The sequence below is a fragment of the Acomys russatus genome, chromosome 19, assembly GCF_903995435.1.
Source record: "Acomys russatus chromosome 19, mAcoRus1.1, whole genome shotgun sequence".
Taxonomy (NCBI): domain Eukaryota; kingdom Metazoa; phylum Chordata; class Mammalia; order Rodentia; family Muridae; genus Acomys; species Acomys russatus.
The window spans coordinates 8967242-8973241 of NC_067155.1; positions in this window are offsets into that span (position 1 = coordinate 8967242).

The window sequence follows — 6000 nt, forward strand, 5'->3', positions numbered from 1 at the left end:
TCATGAGTTTTTACTTTTCATTATTGAAAATCAAAACGAAGTTCCTAGCTTTCTATTAGATCTATTTGCCTTTCCGTGTCTATTCTGGCTTTCTCTTCATGGCATTTTAGCTTTGTCTTGTTTTGGCATACAATAGAATTTTTGGTATTATAATTAAAAAAAATTATTTATTATGTATATAATGTCCTGCCTGCATGTATGCATGCCTGCCAGAAAAGGACACCAGATCTCAGTATAGATGGTTATGAGCTGCCATGTGGTTGCTGGGAATCGAACTCAGAATCTTTGGAAGAACATGCAGTGCTCTTGACCTCTGAGCCATCTCTCCATCCTGGTATTATAATTAAAAAAAAATTGTGATATTTGGATTTTTTTTCATATTTGACATGAGAAACAAAAGAGTACTCTAGACACTGGCCAGAGAAGCAGCCAGACTAATTACACGCCTTCACCTCTCTTTCTGTTCCTCCAAATAAAATCCCTGAGTTTCACTCCCAGAACTGCAGCACAATGCCTGCTCCAGCCTTTCTTTCCCTCATTTCCACTATTACCAGTGGATCACACAGATCTTCCCCCTCCTAGCCACCCCACCCCCCATCCAGATGCTTTGTTTCAAATGACTACTCCAGCAGGCACTCCCTGGGAACCCACGGACCTCTCCTGCCAGAACAAGTGGATAAGCTAGCTACAGAGCTGCAAATTTCCCCCTCATTCCTCCACGTAGAACTACCCTGTCACATCTCAGAATAGCTGCTGCAGCCTCCCTACCCTTCTGCACCTGTCTTCATGGGTTAACACAGGTCTTTCACGTCAATTTTTCTCTCCCCCACTATTTGCTTGGTACAATCCCGCAACTCCAGGAGGCACTCCTAAGAACCATACAGGTCAACAGAATCCAAGGAACCAAACTCACACTCAACAAAGATAAGATCAGATATCAGCACCTAGAATTACAAACTTGCCAGTGTCACATACCTAGGTGACAGAATAAAAACAAAATACATAACAGCAAAGAGCTCCACTAGAGCTCAGAAACCCTAACACAGCAGGTCGTGAATATTCTGACATAACTGAAGCACAGGGAAAAGACTTTGTAAGAAATTTTAGGAATATGATAGAGGCTTTCAAGAGGAAATAAATAAACTCCACAAAGAAATCTATGAAAGGGGCTGGAGAGTGGTGCCTTTAATCTCAGCACTTGGGAAGCAGAGGCAGGTGGATCTCTGGGAGTTTGAGGCCAGCCTGGTCTACAAAGTGAGTCCTGAACAGTCAAGGCTACACAGAGAGACCCTGTCTCGAAAAAAACAAAACAAAACAGCAGCCTATAGACTGGGAGATCTTCACCAACCCTGCATCTGACAAAGGGATAATATCCAAAATATATAAAGAACTCAAGAAATTAAACACCACCAAACCACATAACCCAATTAAGAAATGGGCTTCAGGGCTAAACAGAGAATTCTCAACAGAGGAATATTGAATGGCTGAGAAACACTTAAGAAATGGTCAAGTCCTTAGTCATTGGGGAAATAAATCAAAATGACTCTGAGATTCCATCTTATACCTATCAGAATGGCTAAGATCAAAACTCAAGTTACGGCACATGATGGCGAGGATGTAGAGAAAGGGGAACACTCCTCCATTGCTGGTGGGAGTGCAAACTTGTACAACCGCTTTGGAAATCAATATGGTGCTTTCTCAGAAAATTGGGAATAGTACTAACACGAGACTCAGGCATACCACTCCTGTGCATATACCTGAATGATGCTCCACCATACAACTAGGACATTTGCTCAACTATGTTCATAGCAGCTCTATTTGCAATAGCCAGAATCTGGAAACAACCTAGATGACCCTCAACTGATGATGGATAAAGAAACTGTGGTACCTTTACACAATGGAATACTACTCGGCCATTAAAAACCAAGGAAATCTTGAAATTTGCAGGCAAATGGATGGAATGGTTACATCCCGAGTGAGGTAACCCAGACCCAGAGAGACACACATGGGATGTACTCACTTGTAAGTGGATGTTAGCCCAACATAGATGCCCTCTGAGAGACTCCGCTCTGCAGGGGTTTGGGACAGATGCCGAGACTTGCTGCTGGATTCCAGATGAAAGCGGATGAGAAACGCGCTGATCTACAGTTACAATGATAAGTAATTAAGGAATGTTCCAGTTTTCTGTCCATTAAGCAGAACATTAGCATTGGGTTTCCTGATAGGACCTAGCTACCCACAGGTCCTGTAGACAGTGCCATTTTTGAATTCTAATCCACACTGTGAGCCTTCGATCTAATAAAGTGGGACTCGGTTTCTTCTATGACATTCACGGCTGGAACTCGGTTTCTTCTATGACATTCATGGCCCGATTGCACCTCTTGGCATATCTCCTCAGCCCAGCCATTGCTGTACCTTGCAGAGCTCACAATAAGATGGGGTTTCCGACTACTTCTCCTAGATCATGGGGAAAAGATCTTCAGCAACCCGACATCTGACGAAGGGATGATATCCACAATACATAAAGAACTCAAAAAATTAAGCACGAACAAACAAAATAATACAACTTAAAGATGGGATGCAGAACTAAACAGAGAATTCTCAACAGAGGCGCCATGAATGGCCTGGAAGCTCTTAAAGAAATGCTCAACTAAGCCAGGTGTGGTGGCGCACGCCTTTAATCCCAGTCCTCAAGAGACAGAGGTAGACAGATTGCTGTGAGTTTGAGGCCAGCCTGGTCTACAAAGCAAGTCCAGGACATCCAAGGCTACACAGAGAAACCTTGTCTCAGAAAAAAGAAAGAAAGAAACTCTCAGCTAATCATCAGAGAAAGGCAAATCAAAACGCCTCTGAGATTTCCATCTTACACCAGTTAGAATGGCTAAAAAAAAAAAAAAAAAAAAAAAAAAAAAAAAACCTGAAGTGATGGTGCAGGCTGGTGGGGATGCAGAGAAAGGAGAACACTCTTCCTTTGCTGGTGGGAATGCAAATTTGTGCAAACACTTTGGAAATCAATCTGCAAGTCTTTCTGAAAATTGAGAATTGCTCTATCTTAAGATCCAGCTGTACCACTCTTGTGCATATACCTCCCCCACACACAATGCCCTATCATGTGACAAGGACATTTCTCAACTGTATTCATAGCAGCTTTATTTATAAGCAGGAACTGGAAACAATCCAGATGTTCCCTCAACCAAAGAATGAATAAAACAAAACAAAACAAAACAAAACTGTGGTACATTTACACAATGGAATACTACTCAGCTATTAAAAACAAGGAAATCATGAAATTTACAGGCAAATGGCTGGAACTAGAAAAGGTCATCCTGAGTGAGGTAACCCAGACCCAGAAGGACACACATGATATGTACTCACTTATAAGTGGATATTAGCCGTATAATACAGGATAACTGTAGGGAATCTGCCACTGCCATCAGTGGTGGCCAGATCAAAGCAACCACAGAGGCCCCGCTACCACCGCCCACGGTATCACCACCCCCAAAAGTTATCTAGTCCTTGAGCAGCGGACCACTAAATTATTTTTTATTTGTTTGTTTTTTTCAAGACAGAGTTTCTTCTGTGTAGCTTTGCCTGTCCTGGACTCGCTTTGTAGACCAGTTCGGCCTCGATCTCACAGCAATCCTCTTGCCTCTGCCTCCGGAGTGCTGGGATTAAAAGCGTGCACCACCAAGCGCGGCTCCTGGACCACTAAACTTTAGTGTCTCCCTGCCAGTCTTCCTTCCTGCCTCAGAGTAGTCAGCCCCTCCTTCCTGTTAGAGAGAAAATGCAGCCCGGGGGGGGGGGGCCTCCTACCCCCCTCCCCGCCCCCTGCGTCACCCCCTCCGGGCCCTGTATCAGCAACTCAGCAGGAGCTGTCCATGGTGACTATAAGATTTGCTTCAGCTGACTGTGTTAAAAATCTTTCCACGGGAGCTGTCCATGGTGATTATTCCTGCTTTAGCCGACTCCTCTATGAAAACCGGACATCTTTCCTGCCTCACACAGCCTTCCACTTCCTCCATGGAGCTGCCCTGGAACTTAATTTGTAGATCAGGAATGGCCTCAATCTACAGAGATACACCTGCCTCTGTCTCCTGAGTGGTGGGATTAAAGACACTTGTTCAGCCATGTTCATTGCTGATCTATTTATAATAGCCAGAAATTGGAAGAAACATCAACAGGAGAGTGGATAAAGAAAGCGTGATATATTTACACAATGGAGTGGTTTTTTTTTTTTAATTAAAAAAAAATCAACATCATGAAATTTACAGGTAATTGGATGGAACTGGAAAAAGGTCATCCTGAGGGAGGTAAATCCAGACCCAGAAAGACAAATACGGTATGCATTTGCTTATGTGTGCGTATTAGCTTTAAAGTCAAGGATAAGAAGCTACAATCCATAGAACCACAGAAATTAGATATGAAACTATGGGCCAGGCGTTCAGACAGAGCTCATTAGGAAATGGAAGTAGAAGAGGTAGTTATAGAGGTATGGGGCGGGGGCGCTAGAATGGGAGGCTCAAGTAGGGAGCGGGGAGGAAGGATAATAAGTATAGTGAGAAACAGATAAAATTAAGGGCCATTTAAGAGGTGGTATGGAAGCATAATACGTTAGAAACTTCCTGAAATATATACATATATGAAGCCACTCTAAATGAAACCATCTAATAACGCAGAGACTTAGCCCCACCCGGACATCTCTGATCACCGAACGAAACTTCCAGTGCCGGGAATGGATTATATCTAATTGAATGATTTGCCAAAGGGACCCCATAGGAATCCACAAACAACCTAAGCTGTTACCAAGACAAACCGTTGCGCTCCGCACACTGATGGCAAGGTCTCGTTGCTGAAGACAACTCCTACACACTAATTGAACATGAAAAAGTCAAGCTGGTGCCTACGTAGAGCTTTCACCCCTACCTTCTAGAGTCTTTGGAACATGAAGGTACTGTGTACACTTCCAAAAGAAAAAAAGCATAAACAACAAGCCATCCACAACCCCCCTTGATCTATAATGCTTTACTACCTGTAAGATATGCTAGGGTAGTGGTGGCGCAAAGCTTGTGGGAGTAACCAACAAGTCTCTGATTTGACTTAAGGCCCACTCCATGGGATGGAACCCATAACTGACACTGAATGAGTGACCAAGAATTAGAGACTAGATAGTTCAAGGGCCTAGTGTAAAAGCAAATATTACTGTTAAGGAGGAGGAAGAGGAGGAGGAGGAGGAACAATACTCACAGATCAGTGTCTTGCCCATCCATCATTAGAGAAGATGTTGGAATACTCAGCCCTAATTAAATATCTCTACCAAATACTTCCCCCTTGGGGCTCAGAGAACCCTTAGGAAGAGGAAAATGTAAGAGGCAGATGGGAAGGAGGACACCAAGAAAAAAGGTTCCATAAACCAACATGAGCAAAGCTTGTATGAACTCACAGAGACTGAGGTAGCATGCACAGGGCCTCCACCAATCTCTGCCAGGTCCTCTGCATATATACCGTGGTTTCCATTTTAATGGTATTCCTAAGTGTGTGAACAAGTGGGTCTTTCTTGGGCCTTCTTTTGGCCTCTTTTTATTCTGTTTGTCTTCTCCAACTCCAATGTGGTAGTTTTGGTTTTATCTTAGTATATTTTGTTATCTCTTAGAATCTGGTATGCTTTATATTTTTATTTTATTTATGTACTTATTTGGTTTTTTTTCCAGACAGGGTTTTTTTTTTCTGTGTAGCCTTGGCTGTCCTGGAACAGGACAGGCTGTCCTCAAACTCACAGAGATCCACCTACCTCTGCCTTCCTGAGTGCTAGGATTACAGGCATCCAGGAAAATGGTACAGGCATGGCTAAGGTTCCAGGGACTGGGGAGAGAGAGAATCTTGGGAAGAAGAGAGAATAAGAAGGCTGCCATGGGTTAGATGGAACAGAAGCACATGGCTGGCATGGATGGAGATTTGGCCCAGATGAAGAGCATTAGCAAGTACTTGGGATTATGGATGGGA